Genomic DNA, 21,790 nt, shown 5'->3' with positions numbered 1-21,790 from the left:
ACGAGGGGAAGATGGTCGGCTGATGGTAGGGTGGGTTGGCTTCCGGGTTGGTTGTCAAAGCTGTTGTGGATGTCAGCAATCTTGTTGTGGAAAAAAACGGCTAGGGAATCGCAGAGGGTTTGAGAGGGGGTGATGTCGTTGGAGTTGGCCGAGGGGTTGGAAAATTCCTTGACGATGTTGAAAAGTTCCTTGCTGTTGTGGGCGTTGTTGTCAAGTCGATCCTTGAATGCTGTTTTCTTGGCTTTTCGGATCAGTTGGTGGTGAGTACGGATGGCGCTTTTGAAGGCGTCTTTGGAGTTGGTGGATGGGTCTTTTTTCCAGGCCTTTTCAAGGGAGCGGCACAGTTTCTTGGAATTCTTGAGGTCATCGTTGAACCATGAGGCCTTTTTGATGCCAGGTTTATGTTGACGTTTTTTCAGTGGTGCTAAGGTGTCGGCGGTGTTGGATAGCCAGAGGGTGAGGTTGGAGGCGGCTTCGTTGGCGTTAGAAGAGAGGGCTGGGGAGGTTTGGAGGAGTGATGTGGAGATCTGGTCGGTGGTGATCTTGTTCCAGTTTCTTTGTAGAGTTGGTTGGAGGTGGATGGTGGGTTTCGGCTTGTTGTAGGTGAAGTGAACGCAGCTGTGGTCAGTCCAGAGGAGATTCGTAGTATGGCTGAAGGAGACATGGTTGCTAGAGGTGAAGATGGATTTCCTGAACGAAACAATGTGGCATGACAGACAAAGCAATTATGAGTACAAAAGCAACACAAGAGAAAAAATCTGAGGTGAATATTTCCTTAATGGCTTACCGCCTCCTTTTATGAGTCAAAGCTCAACAAGGTCACCAGTATGAGAACAAGTACAGTGAAAATGAGCAAATGTGAGACACAAGCAGTACATTTCTATGCTGACCAAAGTGATAGGATCAACACAGGAAGAAGTATGTGGGCAGGCCTTGTGTGGCATGCCATGTCAGGCTCCAGACATACAAATATCAATATTGGATAACATTGTGAAACTGACAGTACATACAAAATACACACATGTCTCAGCAATACTGACAGTCTACATACGCATATACATGTAGGTTGATGCCCACATTGACTGTTGTAACCATTGTGGTGGCACACCTACCTGTTATGTGGGGTAAGTAGCAAACTCACTAAGTCAAACACAATGCTGCTAAACATGTCACCACCTTAGAATAAATTCCAACCTGGACAATGCACAACCGTGCACTCAGTATACCAATCTCAGCATGCATTTGCACAGCAATGAGGAAAGAATCAAGACATAGAACTACACACTTCCCTACAAGTTGGAGTCATACACATACATATGAAAAACCAATGTAATGTGTCTACATGTGGAGTAGACAGCTCCTTACAACAACATCAGTGTGTCCCACATAAAGGTGGCCCAAATTCGACTACATATGTGTGTTTCAAAGTGCATCATGAGAACTTCTCTGGTAAAAAGCAATAGTTGAAGGCTGACAATAAATAGCATAACTATGTATGTGACATGTTTGAACTGCAACTATTTAATACATCAAAATCACACAGCAAAGTTAGTGAACTATAAAACGGTTGTGCCAATGTCATCTAGACCACCAACACATTCTATGGTTTAACATGGACATGTACGTGTGAGTGTTAAACATTAAGGCATTATCACAAACTACCCAGGGAGGAAAAACTAGACAAACTTTTGATAAATAATCTCTTATTACTCACATGTAGTGAGTGCACATAACATAGAGAAATCAGGACCATTTCTAAATACCCATCACAGTAAGCTACTGTATTAACATGAATGTCCAGACGTAGAAGTTTACAATACATCAGGTCATGCTCATCATTTGCTGTAAGAACAGCTGATGGACAGAATGCAGAAAAATGTCATACATTCATCCCCGTACAGAGATCTGGACTTAATCCACCATTTCTTTGCTCCCCTTGTCATTCCAGTTTGAACCTTGTCATATGCAAATCAGTCTTCATCCTGTTCCCCATTGGAACAGTCCAGCCTGAACTGCCAGGCCAGGTCCTACTTGGACTGGAAATAGGCATCCTAGGACCGGTTTCGGGATTTCACCCTTCATCAGCCCGGATGGCTTGACTCCATTGGCATGACATAAAGAAATGGAACAGACATGTGTAAATCTATTGTCAATTGTATAGGTAGCACATATTCTGAAATTCCATAAGAAATGTGCGTGAGTCATTCAGTTCACATGACACAAATAGACAGGAATGTAACTGTAAAAGAGAGCAAAAGCATTGACGGTTGTAATTAGTTTTTTTGTTTTTTAAAACCCTCCTTCAGTTGCTCTTGGCCAGTCGACTGGCCTTTGCTGGTTGGAATAAGGGAAGATCTATGATAAAAATTACAGGTGGTGCAAAATACAGCAGCCCGCCTCGCCCTCAACAAACCGGTGCGCACCCCTTCTTTAACTCTCCTACGCCAACTACATTGGCTTCCTATTAGGAAATGAGCAGTCTTCAAGTCTCTTCAGGGGAAAGGTTGTAATTTGTGATTAACTTTCAGATGAGAAAGGTTATGGTCTCCAACCATGGGTCATGACCTTAATAGTGCATCCACACATTGAGCCAGAACTACAGTACAACTTGGCACTGGTCAAGGCCCGCAACATAGTGCAGGGAACCTTTGGTGTGCTGAAGTGCTTATTTAGATGCCTTGACATGTCAGGGGGGGAGATTGTTATACTCGCCCCCTATGGTCTGCAAGATCATCCTAGTCTGTGCCATTCTCCACATATTTGTGTGTGGAATAATGTCCCCTATGACGTGGACCATGATGAGCAGGACCCAATGGAGGATGAGGATGAGAATGGAAGAGAGATCCAAAATACAATAGTTGGTATTCGGTAACACACCCACTTTGTGCAGAATTTCTTCACTTAAAGTACATGAACTATGATGGACAGGATGTCCAAACATAATATGAAGGTCCAACATGGAAATAAATGTTTGAAGCCACTATTTATGTTGGTGTTTATGTCACAGTCCCTTTCACGCGTCATCTCACCCATATCTCATCAAATAGAAGTAAGCCTGAAAATGTAATAATCATGCCATTAGACCCGTTCAGCAACACAGTACTACACATTTTACCTATCAATTGCACATACATAGAAATGCAATGTGAAGCAGTGTACTGCATTAGAGGTACAGACCAGGCATTACACGTCTGCTATTCAAAATTGATCATTACAATCTCCTTGCCCTTGAGCAATGCAGAGCTGCACAGCTGGCAGTCTTGATGCGTTGTGCAGCATTAAAGTGCACAACAGATGACACTCAGTGAATTTAGGAACTTAAGTCACCAACTACCGTAACTGAGGATACCCTCACATTGTAGTGTGTCTCAAAAAATGTGTAAACATGCAGAATGACAGTATTTTGCTGTAGGTAATGTAGCAGATTCCATCCGAGATAAAGAGTGACATGTTTGATTGACAAAGGCCTTGAGTCATGTAAATGTGAACAACCTGGCACTTGTCAATAACGCATACATGAATGTCTGGCTCACCAGAAAACACAGAACTATTTCCTGCCTACACTGTCAGTTATACCATATCATGCTACAGTACAAAAGGATGCCATGCATTGCTCAGCATAGCAATGACAAAGACTTGTAAAAAGACAATATGAGCAGATGACATCCTACAGTGAGTAAATAGCCAGAGCAGCATGACATTGGATAGGTTATATGCCAACATCAGAACACATTAAGAATAATGAGATGCCAAGAGAGTGATTCAAATGGTTATCAATCTGACAAAACTGTGCGTGCATACACACTAACTCATTGCACATGGCCAGATGGAGGGCTCGTGATGACAACGTCCCTTTAAATGGCAAAAATGGTGTACGGTACCTCTGACCTGGGTGTACTAGTGCATAGTTGAGCAGATCACACCCAAAGGTGAAATGTACATTGAGTGTGTGCCACAACATATGCCTGTGTCGGGAAATACAGTATCCTTGCACCAGGAGACAGACACAAAATGCTCTCAGAGTAGATGTACTGCTACTAACATTGGCAAGAGTCAGACAGAGCTCTTGTGTGAATGACAGCATCATGCTAATTGTACATCACAAGTTAAATTGAATTACATTAAGCGACGAGGAGTACACATAGTTTTGCTGCAGGAAACCCACCTTACGGAGGTGGAGGTTGCTCGCCTGAGGCGTAGATAACAGGGTCAGCTTTTCACAACCGAATACTCAGCCTTCTCCCGGGGAGTCTTGGTGTGGATCAGACCAGGGGTACCTTTCTAGCTCATTCGGAGGTTGATTGACACTGAGGGAAGATATGTGGTCATTAATGGCATTTTAAAGGACAAGGAGATCACAATAGGTAGTGTATACACCCTGAACAAAGACTAGCTATCCTTCCTGCATTGTCTCTCGGGTGTTCTGGCGATCCTCCCCCATGAGAATCTACTCTTGGCGGTAGACTTCAAGTGTGTATTTGATGTGCAATGGCTGTCTCCATGGCTAGAGGGTTTTTGAGGCTGGGCCTCCAGGTGGGATATTCATGATGTCTGGCATCTCTACCATGCCGACGGTAGAGAGTATTCTTATTATTCTCATCTCTATGACCTACACACCCGCATTGACATGTTTCTTTGTTCGACCACATTGTCCCCCCTGTTGTCCGGAGCTGAATATCTTGGCTGTGCCCTTTCTGACCACAGTCCCTTGCTCCTGGGTTTTACCCCACTCCTTGAGAAGCCTGCGATACCGCGGTGGCGACTGGACCCTTCTTTGCTAGAGGATGATGGGTTCCTTCAGGTACTCTCTGCAGCTGTAAATGACTATTTCTTAAACAATCAGGGCACCGCCAGTTCGCCTCTGTTGGAGTGGGAGGCGTTTAAGGTGGTGACTAGGGGACACTGCTGGGGTCAGACTGGATGAACTCAATGTTTGGTGACCCGGGAACTGGAGGACTTGGAATCACAGATTTTGACCTTAGACAGGAAGATTGCCCAGGGGGTTGGGGTCCATAGGCAGCTAGCTGAAGTTAAAAGCCTGTAAAGTGCCACTTGGGATAGGCTGAGAGTGCTTGATCTTCATTCGTATCAAGCAACCCAACATACAGAGGTAGGTAGGGCTGGGAAGCTCTTGGCTTGGTTAATCAAATCAGATAGAGTGTTACGGATCTTCATGGTAGCACGCTTTCCTCCCCGAGGACTATCAATGATGCATTTAGGGGATATTTCGAAATGCTTTATGACACCCCGGGGTTCCCCAGGAGGAAGCATTACGGATATACCTGACGGACCAACCCTTGACGCAACTGGATCGGGCCTTCAGGGACCCGTTAGGCCTCCCAATTCCCACAGGCGAGATAAGAGCAGCGGTCCGGGACATGGCCCGGGGGAAGATGCCTGAGCCCGATGGCCTACCTGCTGATTTTCACAACACCTGTATATAGACATATTGGCTCCGCACCTTGTACACTTCTATGTCTCTGCGTTCCAGGCTAAGCTGTTACTGCCCTCGCTGCATGAAGTATTGGTCATTCCTTTGCCCAAGACTAAGACTTTACACACTCCTTTAACTGAATCCCTTCCACTCTCCATCTTAAACATGGATTTTAAATTTTTGAGTAAGACATTGGCCCGGAGACTCCTCCCCCATATGCGTTGCCTGGTCCAAAAATATCAGAACTGTTTTATCCCCTCATGCTCAACGTCCAATAACATCAGGCGGTTGTATCATGTCATGTTTCACTCAGACCTGCAGGACTATCCTGAGGCAGTGGCGGTGGCGATTGATTTCGAAAAAGCATTTGACACATTCCAATGGGACTTTCTATTGGCTGTGATGGGTACGATGCAATTCGGAGAAGAATGATTGCAGTGGGTTCTTCTCCTCTATGAAACTCCCACTGCCAGAGTGCGCACAGGGACGGCGGTTTAGCCTTTCTACCCTATTTATAGAGGGACCAGACAGGGATGCCCCATGTTGCCATTGCTCTTTGCTTTGGCAATGTAGCCTCTAGAAGCCAGGATCCGGGGAGTGAGACCAGATCTGGGGATAACCCTAGACGGGAGTAATCATATTATCTCGCTATATGCAGACGACGTTTTGATCTATCTCCGAGATGGAATGCAGGGGTACCGCCCTATTTTAACCATTCTAGATGAGTTTGCTACCTATTTGGGTCTGCGAGTAAATGGGAAAAAAACTTTTGTGTTCCCGCTGTTCCCCGCCATGGACAGGCCCCTGTCCTTGCCGCCCTCCTTAGAATGGGCGCCGGTGTTGTTTCAATATCTGGGGATACGGATCTACCATGCACAGACTGATTTGTTTGAGGGGAATCTTGGGGTGCCCTGCGTGCGCTTTGGGGCCACTCTTAAGTTGCCAATTATGGCGAGAGTGGCATTGTCCAAAATTGTGGTCCTGGCCCGTCTATTGTATTATTTTGTAAACCTTCCAGTGTTTATACCGCAATCGTGGTTTAAAATTTTGGACGGACTCTTGAGAGACCTGGTATGGGATGGTGGCCGCAATAGGGTGTCATTGCAGACTCTGCGACTTCTGCTCGTGAATGGGGGGGGCTGGGGACCCCCAACCATGAAGCCTACTATCTAGCGGCGCAGTTAAAGTGGTTAGCCAGATGGTTGGGTGGCAGGGACCTGGGTATGTTGCCGCTCCCCGCAGGCGCTGTACAGGCTAAGCTCTTTCCTAGGCTCCTAAGCAGGCACCTGAAACTTCAACATATGGGCACGTTGCTCTTGGTGGCAGTTAAATGTTGGGATAGGTGCACAGCGCGCTCCAGAGATAGATTGCTCTATAGTCCTAGCCTCCCGCTTATAGGTATTCCCCAGGCAGGGATGGGCCTACCATTATCGCGGCTCCAATTGGCAAGTAGGGAGGATGTAGGAATATTGACAGTTGGAGACTGCTACAGGGAGAAGGAACTGTTTCCCCTAGAATACTTTTTAGAATACCATGAACTCCCAGCGGGGCAATTCTTAAACTACCACAAAATAAGAGGGGCAATGCGGGAACTGTGGGGAGATGGCACTGAAGAACCTGAGACCCACCCAGCTTTGAATGCGGTAGTGACATTGGGTTCGGCCCAGTTCACTATCACGCCTCCGGGAGCATTGGGAGGGGACATTACATAGGAGTCTGACAGACAAGGAGTGACAGAAAGTCCTGAAAGGTCCCAAGAAAGTCTCGAAGAAGACAGCCTTTAATGTCCTTCAATTTAATGTACTCCATCGAAAATATTTTACCCCGCACTGGCTAAACGTGGTTTACAATAGAGAAGATTTGTCTTGCAGTAGATGCCTCATAGAGGATGCAAACTTTCATCACATGCTTTGGTCCTGCCCGCAGCTCTCTGCTTATTGGGTTAGAATAGTGGATATGGTTAATGGGGTGTTGTCCGATACCCTGTTGTGTACTCTTTAGGTCTGTCTGTTGGGCTCTTTCTGAGACCTAAAGCTCGTAAGCTGGGATACCGGTTTACTGATCTGGCCTTCCTCTTGGCCGAACGACGGATAGCGCTTGGTTGGATATCCGCACTCCCACCACTGGTGACACTATGGGAGACTGATGTCTCCCGCTGGGTTAGAGCGAAGGAAAGAGTCCAGATTGCAGAAGACAGGAATACTAAATGGCGCTGGCCATATGTGGAACCATGGGGAGACATTCTTCAGTCCTGGGAAGCTCAACAGGTGTTGGATCAAACCAGAGGGAACGATTCCATGGAATCGGAGGGCTAGACTGACATGGGAGTTTGGAATTGGGAGCCAAAGCCAGATAGTCTTACTATGCCACAGTCGTATTACCAATCACATTGCAAGAAATGTAAGCTATATAATTTAACACCTACAATTTTGGCCTCCTACCCAGTGCCTGGCCTGGATTGTCCACCTAGACTCAACACAGGCACCTTTGTACTATGGAGAAAGTGTCCCTGCATTGCAGGTAGGTACCGGAAACACACCATTGCAGGGCGAAAGGACAGGAATGAATGGTATATGATGAATACAGTGGAATCCTGCCCTTTAACTCTGACATAAAGCGGCGCAGCAAGATGAATAGCTTAGATGCATTATTCCAACTGCCCATGAATTGGGCCCTTTAGCACAGAAAAATGCACCCATCTGGGAAGATGAAACCTGTCAGGTAAGAACAGAGTAGCAGGGAAAGTAAGACCAATGTGTCTTTTCCTGTATTGCACTAGTCCCTACAGTGTATCCCAGAAAATATGCCACTTGCGTGGGTCACTAGCACATCGCACTGCCCTGTTCCGAGGGTTGTAAAACCGTGCATCAGTACCAATGTGGGAAAAATCATTGTGGCTAATGCGTTGTGCTTTAGTCACACGTTGGCCATTTCATTTGTCAAAAATGGGCTGAACACAGCCAGGAAGTGTCCTGTTTCATTGCTTTGTTTTTTTTTTAAATTAAATTTGTTTATTGAATTTTGAGTTTTTCATGTAATGAAACAAGCAACATAGATAAAGATTTGCATGTAAACATCGATGAGATGAATCACATAGCGTACAATATCAGATTACCCTTGCATAGGAAATGATCTGTGTATGTGAAGCATTCAGTATGCCTAGGTAAATAGAGTGTTAACATTTTTAATAAAACACAGGTGTAAACGTAATTCGGATTCGCCATAGCAAGCCAGCCAGTTGTGCCAGCTGTAGTGTATCGCCGCCACTCTCAGCCCACCACATCCCTTCCATTGCACATTCATTGTATATTACATTTGTAGGACGCCATTTCTTTACTGCTTGAGTGTTCTGATTTCAACTTGGATATCTGCATGAGGAGCACAATGTTTGGGGCCCTGTGGGCTTCCTGTATTGCCAACCGCACCTATGGTGATATTTTCTCTACTCTGTGCTACTCTGTGCTATTAGTTGGCTCTTGTGCCTCATCCAATCCACCTTGTGCTTCCAAATATTCCTGCCAACAGTTACGGAAGTCTGCTAGTATGGTATCCCACGCTGAGCCTGTGTCATTGTACTGTCGGGTGAAGGTCTTGTTGGATGTTGTTTGTTGGGGCAGTTATAGTCTGTAGGGCGATAGTATTTAGGTAGGTAATTTTGTATATTTGGTTTGGTCTGTCTGGGTGCAGGTGCAAATTTTCAGACCCACAATTGGGAGGGCTTATATGGCTCTTTGCACACTGCCTCCCAAGGATGCTTGCAGCTGGTTTGAGGGCAAGCTAGGGGTACCCTGCAAAGGACAAGAAGGACCGATGGGAGCATGTGACTGGCACCATGAACAGACCTTCAAGGTCACATTGACAACTCACCATTAGAAGCACCAACAGCATCTCGAGGGAGGCCGATGTGGTTGACTTCCTGGGACTTAAGACTAATGGACATGTTGGTATGTATGTATGCATGTTCTGTCTGCATACGGTGATGAATCTTCATCTGGAATGCTAAACATAAACATGAATTGTACTTCAGTTGTGTTTTTAAACACGATAGGAATGCGCAACATGTATATCAGTATAAAAATATATGAGAAGATGATGTAAAGTAAGGGAAGTTAGGCTCTCATTTATGAGATTTTGGTGTAGGACAGTGCACAAGTCACCTTATAGGGCTGCCCAACACCAGTGTGAATGGGCAGGAATGCACCAAATGTATGCAATACTGTGCATTCCTGCCGTTTCTCCATGTGCTGGTGCTGTTTCAATTGCCTAGCACCAATGCAGGAACCCTTGCATCATGATGCAAGGATCCCTCTGTTGCATGCAGGATTGTGTTTGTGCTGGAAGGGGCAATTACCTGCACAAAAACAATATTGTCTCCTCTTTTGTGGACATCTTCCATTCTCATTGTGAGAGATGCAATCATTCCAAGACCGCAATGCTACCAGTAAATGTAATTAGTAATGTATCATACCATTATGATGTCTGTGTATGATCTATGAGGAACTGATTATTTGTGATATGTGGTGAAAAGTAACACTCAGCTTCCAATAATGAGCCGTCAGTCTGTGATTCAGTACAGAACCAGCCCAAGGTTTGTTTAGGACTGTTTACAGCCAAATAATCTTGAGGCTTTAAGGTGTATGCAAACACGCCCACAGGAAGTACACATCCTTTAAGATATACTTAGAGAGGCACATCTATAGTCATGTTGCTTTGGGCAAAGTGAGCATCATCTGGCAGACACTCTGCATGTGTTCCACACAGACACATTACCTGGACCAACAAATGGCACAAATTATAAGATCTGGAGTCAACGTATGTCATGGCACTGTGAATTCTGTTTTGCTTAGTATGTCTGGTCAGGGATAACTTTTTATTGTCCCAATTTGTGCGCAAAGTTGGTCAGAGGATGTACATTAATGCTACACAGCCATTGTTAACAAGCATGAACAGACAATAGAGGTGTAATGTAATCAGATTCACACACAGAATGATCCTAAAACATATCCCTCAACTTAAATCAGCTTCATGTTTTCATACATGCAGTATCTTTTAGGGAACTCCAAATGAGATATTTAAGTTTCACTGAATAAAATGGTGGTCAAACATACCTTCTGTGTTACACTATGTGTTCGCATAAATCAGAACTGTTCCTGTAGCAGTGTGATAAGATGGTTTCAGAAATATGTCAACATGTATACATATTACATATTGGTGGCACCTGGGTTGCCACCAATATGTAAACACAATACATTATGGTAGTTGCAGCCTACGCTTCATGTGAGTGACTTACATCTTCATAATTAATGTGTTTGGGCCATGGTTAGCAACCAATGACATGCCTACATGCCTGTCTGTTCATGTGTTTGTTAATCATAGGATGGACATTAAGATATTCGATGTGTTAGTCTACCGTGACGTATGTCTATTGTGATCCGGCAGCAATGGTGCTTGATGCTCACTCATAGTTATAGAGCAAGGTTCCATGTATCATATGAAATAAATTATTCTACCAGATGACTGGATCTCCAAGCAGACACACACAACTGAGATGCTATGTTCAGTTAATGATATATGGCTCCAAAATGCAGCCTTGGGATGATGTGTGTGTATGAGCATATAAAGTATGAGTAATTTTCTGTACAAGGCTGTAGCTGGAGATAATGTTGACATTTCTGTACTATTGCCTGTGGGTAAATAAATGTCCCCCAAGCATATTCTACAGGGGGTACATCACAACCCCATATTCATGTATTGACTGTTTGACACTGAGTGAGTGAAGGTAGCAACATGCTCAGCCTTGTGACAGTCCAGATGGGGTATTGTAGGTAGTTACGAGATAGTATAGGTTTAGATGAGATAGCTTTTACTATTTTGTTAGATTTTTTATAACTTTATATTTTATATTTTTTTAAGGTGTTAGTGGGTGGGCGCCAATGTTTTGGCTTTGTTATTAAAAAAATAATTATAATTTACTGTGTAGGAGTTGTTATAATTGCCTATGTTGATTTGAGTACACAATGTAGGAATTAACCTGCAGTGTTTGTAGATATGTGTAACTTAGTGATGCGCCTATGGACAAGAGTCAGTCAACATTGCAATGGAATAGCTTAGGGAATCTTCAACATCCTTTGGGCACTGTAAGTAGTCCTCTTAGTGTGAATGGATGTACAGCCCAACACAGATAGTCACCTACTGTAGTACTGTGTGTGTAAGTTATTCTACATGTACAGGAGGGATAGATCTGTCACCCCTTGTTACCCTCTCATGGCTCTGCTGGGACACACACTGGTGCCTGGCACTTACACAGTCACCCTTGCAGCATTGTACAAGTACCTCATTGTTGTTTGCTAGTTTGTATACATGAAAGTGGCCCCCATCTCCCCAGAAACTTCAATCATCCTTATCATTTTGTACTTACTAAGTGTGGCACTTCCTGCATGTGAATTTGTGCAACTACTTGCTAGGTTAGAATAGACAATTGTATTTTGGCAGAAGCTACAACAATCTATGAGTTGATCTTGGGAGCCTGAGGTAGGGAATGTCTTGTTAAAACGGGAGAACCCAGCTATTATAAGAAAAACAGGTTCAAGACTTTGGAGCAGCATATCAGTTCTGGAGCGAGATTAAGGGGTGATTATGTATTATTAAACTCAAGTTTTGTATGCCTATGTCAGCTTCAGCAATTTTTCCAGCTATTTTTCAGGATGCAATTATAGACACGTGGGTACAGAAGGGACTCGCATAATTAGGGAATCTATACTGTGATGTTCAAAGTCTCTCCTTCACAGAACTGCAGGAGGCCTTTGGATTGATTAAGGGTGATTTGTTTAAATTCCTTCAGATATGAGATTTTCTTTTTAAAACAAAAAGGAATGCATCTCAGTTGTATAGATCCCTTGGTCGCGGTGGTGAGGTGGAGGGCTAGACCTGGTCCAATCTAGGATTTGCTAGTATGAGGCCAACAATACGATATAGAAATGTAAAATTTTAAGTTCGAGGCTAGGTTTGGCATAGAGAGGCTCTAGCTCCAGGAGTCAGTGGATTTAGACAATAAGGTTTTATTAACAGCGGGTTTAAGAAGCCAACACTTTAAGACAGTATTCAATCTATACCAGACCCCGCTAAGGTGGCTAAGTGGGGTGGTAGGTTTTGGGGAAAGTGCAATAGGTGTGGTTCAGAGCAGGCCAACATGATTCACATGTTCTTCTCATGCCCCAAATTAGAACCATTGATACAAGACATTGGGAGGGTTTTGGGCTCAAATATTTATGGACAGGTTTGGATTACCCTGTATTGGTGACTTAGGGTATCACTGACAGCTCAGAAGACAATTAGGTAATAAAGAGAGAAGAATATTTATTATGTATTACTATAGGGGTTGCCAGCCTGTGCATTGCATCAGAATGGTTGAATCCTCCCAGCCAACATTTCCAATGTAGAAATCAAGATTGTTAGTAGTTTACAGTATGGAAATTAATCTGTATTAATGTGAAGGGTGAAAGAAGCAGCAGCGGGGGCCAGAATCTGGACCTCAGTTACCACCTCTATGAAAGGGTTGATTCAGCAGGAATTAATTGTGGGGGGAGGCAATAAAGGTAGCAAACCATGTGTTAGCTTTGTCCTGCAAAGCCATAGGGATAGGACTGTTTTGTCTCCAGAGTATTTCTTTAGTGGGCACATGTACTTGACAACTGTGTTTTAATTATGTTATCTTGCAAGAAATGAGCATGCGCGGGCGCGAGCACATGTGCAGTTTTCTCAAGGATTTGTGGTAAATAAAATAATTACCCTGTCAAAATTTGTAAACATTAACAAGGATCATGCATATAATGAGAGGCAGAGTCCGTGGTGTCCGATTCAGAAGGGCTTTAATTCAGTAACTCGAGTTAAGGGAGAATCGGGTTCCATCACCACTAGGGATCAGGAAGGATCGTCATCTGAACTTTATTAACAGAGTGCATTATTTATAGTTAAAACATACATTAACTTACATAGCGAAGGCGGAGCGCTCCAGGCGGAGCAAGTAAAAGAGAGAGATAAGAGCACATGGGCGTGACAGAAGGCGGGTAAGAAGGCGTACACATGGGTGTTCACTTGATGAGTCATAGATGTGTCATAGGTGGGTGGATACATGGAGGGGGTCTGCATGGTCAGCAGGAACCTTTACCCTACTTGTGTGCGCAAACTTGGTCATGACGTAGAATTGACGTGTAACTGGGGGAAGCTGGGGGGAGCTGACGAAAGGGAGCTGACTTTCGTGCTAGTAGAGGAGTCTTGAATGTCAGGGCGACCTGCACCTCTGGTATTATCTGATATCTTGAGTTCGGAGGATGTATTATCTGACTTAAAGGTCGCTCGAGCAAAGGCTGCTCATCACTAAATGCTAGTGTGTGCATATATTTCTTTGTGCATTGCGTGGGGCCATGGGCCTTCTATGGATTGGGTTCTGTAAATCACTTGGATGGAGACAGAAAGGCTAGGCCCTATCTTCTGCAGGCGGAATATGTTTACCCTTTTCATTAAGCAGGAATGTGTTTCTGTGGAGCAGAGCAGATAACTTTAGGCAAAATACTGTCTTGGCAGGCCAGGCTGGGCACCTCTCGGCTGAGCAGGAAGTATGTGAGAGGTCAGGGATACATAGCTGAACTGCAGCTTTCAGAGTGTCAGGAGGCATGGAGCCTGAATTCGGGTCCTGGCTCGGCTGAGCCGCGAAAACGAGTTCATCTCGACTTTTAAACGTGTACCATGTAAATGCATTGGCAACATAGGCCTCAGTGTAGAATTCACGTTTCTTTCATGGAGGGCTTGGTAACTGACATGCTAGTGTTGGACGGAAATGCAGAGGCATTACTATTACAGGCATGAGAAGGGAATTGCATGGTAACATGGACATACATGGTGTATATGTACATACATAGGGTGCATGTGGGGGACACACTGGCCACGTAAAATTTCTATTTCCTCAGATTATCCAGACGGCGAGGAAGAAGAGGAGGGCAGCCCGGGGACGCCGCATTACAGGTAAGTGGTTTTAATTTACTTTTAATAATGTAGAATTACTTGTTTAATATAGGGAGGTGGAGGCGGGTGGCGTAGCGAAGTTCCACAGAGTTTGTTCACAACTCTGTGGACCTCTGTGTAGCCCCACTACTCCCACTATGCCCAGGGTTAGTGTGTATATAGCACAATCAATGTTCCTACGTATCCCATTGTGCCTTACTACATCGTTTATCATTTGATAGAGGACCCCAAATACTTAGTAGTTGCAGTACATGCTTAATGACACCCAAAGTGTAGCACTGAGCTTCTACATCCTTGACTGGCATAGATATGATGCTAAACGGAAGGAGTCTGGCCATTAGTACCTGAATATTGTCAGATCATGGGTTATGATAGTACTTGTAGGATATCTTCAGTTTAAGCATTGAGGTTGACATATGTGCATAATGACATTGCATGAAAACTCAGCAAGATATCTGTGGATGTGTGATTGGCCCACCCGCCTGACAGGATCCAATTTGTGTAGTTCTGCAATTGTGTGAATAGTTGTCCTGTTTCACTGTGTGGCACTCGAGGTACCGATGCTTATTGTCACAACATGACATTCAACAGTCCAAAGGAATTTTCAACATAATGCCATAGGCGTGGATGTAAATAGTTCTTGGCCATGACTAACCAGAGCATGTAACAGGGCTAGTCACATAATTTACTTGTGATGCTAGGACGTGGCTTTTACATATATACAACCATCAGGATCTAGTAAGTCCTAGCTACAAATGAGATACAACACACTGGTTCATGGTAGTATATGTAATTACAGGTGTATGCATAAGCTTTGTCAAATTAGCCTTTCTTGAAGCAACAACCCCAACATTGTTCAAGAGTCAAAAGATATCCAGACAGAGTCCATGGGGGATACATGTCATGTCACATGTCGAGGAGAAGAATATTCCAGTGAGGAGGAGGTCCAAATTGCCTTTAGGGAAGGTAGTTTTCATTGACAGTCCACAAAGGGGTCAGATTAACAGTGGGCATTCTAAAAGGGGCCAGTACCAGGTGACAAGGACAATGGCATGATAATTATTACAGGACCAATGTGAAACTGGCCAAGAAGCACAGACAAATGTTACTGTGTAGATCCATGCCAGAAAGTGGCAAAGTTCACATCTTCATACTCTAATGTGTGTTGTGCCTACCCCGAGGGTGGTATTTGTGCAAGAGGCATCTGAGGCACGCACACATTAGGGGCTGAAGGTGTGGTTCCTGGGTAGCATTTCTCTGTGTCAGCAAGGAGGGTAGCACAACACTGACAATGGCCTGGTGGCTTGTCAGCAAAGCAACAATGTCACCGTAGAAGGTACCCATAGTGGCAAGGCAGGAGTCGTGCTTATGCTCCATATACTGGAGGATGTTGCACATAGAACCCAGCTGGGTGGCAAACTCACTGGTGTCAAGACTTGTTATTGCCTCTGCCTCATGACACCAGAAATGTCAGCCAGGAACTATTCCATTCTATGGAGCAAGGGTAGGTGCCTTTGATCGCCTCTGATGTGTCCTCATTTGGACTGAAGCACGTACAGATTCTCTCTAGGCTACCCAGAATGTCTCCATCCCCACCGAACTTTATCTACCAGCTGCTGCTGGACTCCTATCACTCGCAGTTGGAAGACAACTTTGGGGTCCTCAGAGTTCAGGCTCAGCTTTGGCTAGCAGATGGGGCATGTTCTGTGGTAGGCTGTTCCTCACGAGACCCAGCAATGCTGTCACCCTTTGACCTGGCCAGATAAGGTTTTCCAATGAAGGCCAAGAGTTGCTGAAAGGTGTCATCGTCCATGGAGGGCAGGATGCCATCGCCTACCGATTGGTCATCCAGGACAGTCTGATGGTCAGACATGTTGTTTCTTCCTCTGCATTACATTTGGATTATGTTAATCTATGCTAGGTGGTGAAATGAGTAACTATGATGGATATACATATGTTAACATTGATGTGTAAAGCATATGTTACTCCTAGGAATTGTGCTCAAGATTCACTGTAGTTGCCTTTCAGATGGCATTATCTCTACATTGTACACAGAACCCCTGTGTGACGAGGGTGATATTGTGTGTCATACCACTCATTGCAACACAGTCACACTGCTTGCTGACCTGCCCTTTCAGGGAGGGTACCTTGAAGTAAGTTCCACATCTGCCTTGGTGATTGCCTTTATTTTTCATGATGACTATACAGGATGGAGTTTCACATATGACACTACTACTGCGCACATTGTGCCAAGTCATCAGGCTGCCTGCATTTCCTCTGGCCACTACTTAGTGCACAGCCCCAGGGAAAGTGTGTAACAGGAAGTAGAGTCCCTTGGTCCACTAGAGGATTGGCAGAGGAGTCATGTATAGGTACAAGTGAGCAGGGCTGAGTTGAGCAATGTTTGATACTCAGTAGATAACCAAATCTGGTGATTAGAAAATGGGGTGAGCGTCAGTGGTAACAACCTTATTGGTTTGGCTGGGCCTATCCCCTCAGAGTTGGTACACAGTGACCAAGGTATAGAACTTTGGAGACTATTGTGTGTGTACTGAAATCACATGAATATACCCAAATTGTAAAACCATGGTTAGCACATGCCCTTATACATACCTGCAGTGTAAGAAGGGTGTTAGTTGTGTAGAGGTATGTGGATGTGTGTCAGATATGAGTACTTGGCCACATGAATGCACAATGTACATGCAAGGCAGCATAACAAGAAAGACTGGTGTGGTGTATTGTGCGAAAGGCAGACTGTAGCATAAAAAGTAATACATGACCAAAGCCACATCACTTTCCTAGGGGCTGTGGGATAGGTAGTGGCCAGAGGAAATGCTCATTTGACTCTAATCTGAAACCGACACCCCCAACGTGAGTCACCATTTGCAATTGAACAACATGGCTGCCAGTATCTGAGGGCTATGGTTGAAGCTGTGTCCCACATGCTAGCAGTAATGATATTCTGTGACATGTACCTACACAGGTTGGCCACACAACTAGGTCTGTACACCTCACCCTCTAAACATCACTAGGACCTGCCCATCATCATGGAAACCTATCTTATCAATTCTCTGTTTGAGATCCTTCTGATTTGGCATATGTGGCATAGTCAGCTATTTCCCTTTCCAAATCTCTCGTGACGCATGCTACATCTTCACCAATGTTCACATCACATGTTTGATGTAGTACACCAGTGCCCTCTTCTACGGCATACCTTCTTCCCAGCTGCATCAGCAGTGTGACACTATCAGACACAGCAGTGTGTGAGTATTGCTCAGGCTAACTTTCAGTACACATGTTACTTCTCACCTGCTTGTTATGCAATGCCTCCCCATTCAGACACAGTGACAGTTCAATATGCTCAGCCACACCTGGATTGCACTACACTACCAGGGGCCCACCAGGCTCACACACAATCTATTCTTCCCACAAACACTCATGGTCCTCTGGTGTGCATCACATGCATTCACCACCATCCCCAGTCTAGATTTGTACATGACAGGTGGTAGGGTCGTCTCTACCATGGCAGCCGACACCGGTGTGCTCTCACCCCACAAATCAATGCAGCTGTGTGAAATGCAGTTTCATGCTAATGATTGAACACATGGCTCTTTGTATTTTCCTTTGTGTAGATACCTCACATACACCACACCTAAACCCCCTCTTTTGAGGAGTGAATCCTCTGCCACACCCATTCAATAGCTTTACAGTCAAGAATTGCCTACATGGCCCCAAGACAGACACACTAGTCTCATAGGGAAGAGGGGCCTGCATTGTCAAAGTCAGGGGGGGCAAGGACCTGTGTCCATGCATGATGTGTTGTTCTAGTCCAGCTTTTTAGCTTTGTATTGTGGGAGTTTTAACCCTAGTCAGTCAGTGTATACATTCCACTACAAAGGTGAGTCTGAAATGGTGCTGCACATCACACATGGACTGGACAAACTTGACGGAGCTGGACTTTGGCTGTGCAACATGTAACTGAGTAGCTTGGGTTACATTTATATGATGTATGACTGTCTGGAAATATGAACAATTCCATACTTTTCCCTTACACTGAGCACAGTTCAGAGCAGAAACGTAGCTTGCTGTGCTGCAGAGCATGACATCTTTGGTCATATAGGGCCGATGTAGGTAATTCTAATTTACCACTTCTAAAATACTGAATCATACCGATTCAGTATTTAAGAAGTGGTAAATTAGAGGGGGGGAAATGTAGGTAATTCAGAATCGATAAATACCTAATCGGTAAGATTCGGTATTTACCGATTCTGTAAATACCGAATCGATATCCCCCATTGATACCTACGGGCCTTGAAGCCCATAGGAATCAATGTGGAATACCGAATCGGTATTTACCAATTCTGTAAATTCCGAATTTTGCAAGGGTGCAGGGGGTGTCACTTTGACACCCTCTAGCACCCCAATTCCGGACTTGTGTGCTATGTGGCACACAGACATGCGCCATGCACACCTGTATTCGGTATTTTACCACCCAATAGGATTGGGTGGTAAAATACCGAATCTGACTGGCCTATTGACTCAGAAGAGTCCCACCTACATATGGAAGTTACCGAATCGGTAAAATAGGCCCTCTACATCAGGAATGACCATTTACTGGTCGGTAACGGCCGAAATCGGTCGTTACCGGTCGGTAAATGGCCACCTACATCTGGCCCATAGTCCCTTGTTGCCACTTACCCTGTAGGCCTTTTTGATCATGAAAGCCAGCACTCTCCTGTCCAGGTACTCCTGCCACCAACTCTGTTGGGATGACTGATGCCACCTGCTCTACCTGGTGCTTAGGACCCCTCCTCTGGGCCGCATGGCTGCCTTCAGGTTATTGATCAGTTTCTCATTGGTCCTATGCCAATATGGTAGCACTTTTTGCACTCTGGAACTGTCCTTTTAGCTTGCCCGACACTGCTAATTGTCTCCTCCATGGACTGCTAAATGTCCTCTTTCTCCCCTAATGGCAAAAATCGAGGTGACTAAGTCACCTCAGTACTTGATTCTCCTCCTCACTAAAATTACTCATCCTCGTCCCCTGGTGGTCTGTCTGGACATCCTGGCTGGTACTGTGGTTGTTGGGGTTGTTATTCTGGCTGCTGCTGCCTGCTCCATCTCTCCCTTTTGAGGTAGGGGCAAAGGTTTTTTCTTCAAATGCTTGATTTTTTAAGTCATTTTTAATGCACAACATTTTTCAAAGTGACACTAGGATGATTTGCATTCTCTCTGCGGCTGCCGTCCCACCGAAGCGTAATAGCTATTTTGGGCGCACCATGGGACTTTACACCAAGTCTTTTGAAAATGCAGCGCAACTTTTTCTGACCCATTGCTACCTCGTCGCTGCGATGTGTCAGTTCTCATAAATGATGGCCTTAGTGTGAGTTTAAAGGGTTTATTAACAAATTATTCCAAAATCCGTCATTAATGTAGTAAGCATCAAAGATTAGCCAACATTACTACAGTTTTAAATATGCCATATTATGATGTTTCAAGGCAAGATAAAATACCACTTTAGTAAGGATTACAAATAAGATAAAGAAAATGCAACAAGTTTTTCCATAAAGGGAAATCCCTAATTCTAATTAATGAAGATTGGGCACAATCGGCAAATAATGTCAGCAAGCAATGTAAGGTGTCAGTTCAGAAAACCCAAATGAAGGGTTCTCTTGAGAAAGTAAGAATGCTTAAGCACTCAAGCATAGAAAATTAGCAAAGACTGAAACGGTATTTTCAGTCAAAAGTCAGCACACATTTCTAAGGTCCACCTATTAAGTTTGCAAGAAAGCTCTCTGCACCTAGTCTAAGTCTAAGGACACTCAGTAAGGAAGATTCTCCCTCTAGGAAGAGTTCCTAACTAATCTAAGGAACACACACTCATATGTAAATTAAAATATTAAAAGCGGGGAGAGGATGTGGCCTAAGGATAGAGTGGTCAATGTCGGAACTGGGGAACCAGCTTCGAGCCTCAGCACAGACGCTCAACATACTGTGATTCTGGGCAAATCACTTAATTTCCCCGTGCTTAACAAACAAAAAAGAATGTGTCCATCTATAACGCAGCTGGTTCTCATGTAAAGAGCTCTGATTCCTTCAGGTCTAGTTTGCACTATATACAAAAATGCCAACAATATTCCCATTCCTCAAACAATTTGCAACCCATTTTAGAACAAGCCCAGGGGGCAGGTAACATGCCCAATTTCTCACATTTTCACAATAAGCTATGCCACTATGTCCTTGATTTGTCACTTTGAACAGATCTTGTAGTTCAGATTGTTCTTCCCATGAGTTGCGTTTCCTGCCATCTCCTCTCCTCCAGGTGTGAACTTTGCTATCAGATGTCTCATACATAACAATTATCTATTTACTAGCTGACAGAAGGCTTCTATAAGATTACAGCATCTGTAGTGGAAAGAGAAAAACATATTGTGTGAAACAGCAGTTTAAACGCGAAAACAGCCTTTAAATCCTAACGTGTAAAGTCAACATTTAATATGGCATCAGTGGGTAGGCTAACTTAAGTCAATACAATGCTCATTCATGTGTGTGCTTATAGTGCCTAGATATGATTGCTTACTACACATTTTGCGGCAGATTTACAAGAAAGTGAAGCATCTATGAAGATGCGTCACTTTCCCTGCTCCACTTTGAGAAACCCTTGCGCCACTATGGATGCGGCGTATGTACAATACGACACACCATGGCTCAAGGATTGGCAGATGCTTCAGAAATTCTGACACATCTGTTGACGCAAAAGTCATACATTGCTGGAGTTGTGTTGCAAGCACAACACAACTCCAGCAATGCAAGGGGATTCCTATCCTCATTGTGCTGTGTCACTCCTAACGCCTGCTTCAAGCAGGCGTAAGAATTTGACACAGTGGCGTCCTAGAAGTGGCGCAGTGAAATCTTGTAGATTTCACTGCGTCACTTCTACGAGGCTTTTTTGTGTTGGAACGCCCACCCTGCATACCTTATACCTGACGCAGGAATAATGAGACTCAGGGCTTTACAATGTGACACATCTCCCTAAATGCGTCACGTTGTAAATGGGCCACATTTTTACACTGCTGCGTCACAAAAAGTGACACAACTGTGGTGCAAAAATGACACAAGGGGCTGTAAATCTGCCCCTTTGTGTTTATTATACATGCTATTCAGCATTGAAATTAGCATTTTTCAGTTAAATTTGTTTTACTTACAGAAATAAGAAAATGTGCTCTATCGTGCTCACCCACTACACCACGCACTGCACAGTACCCATGCCCAGATTACACTTAATGGCCATCTCCATTCGTTAGGTACAGAGGCATATGATCTATATTCTCTATC

The sequence above is a fragment of the Lissotriton vulgaris genome, chromosome 2_1 (assembly GCF_964263255.1).
Source record: "Lissotriton vulgaris chromosome 2_1, aLisVul1.2, whole genome shotgun sequence".
NCBI lineage: Eukaryota > Metazoa > Chordata > Amphibia > Caudata > Salamandridae > Lissotriton > Lissotriton vulgaris.
Note: the sequence above shows the minus strand (reverse complement) of the source record.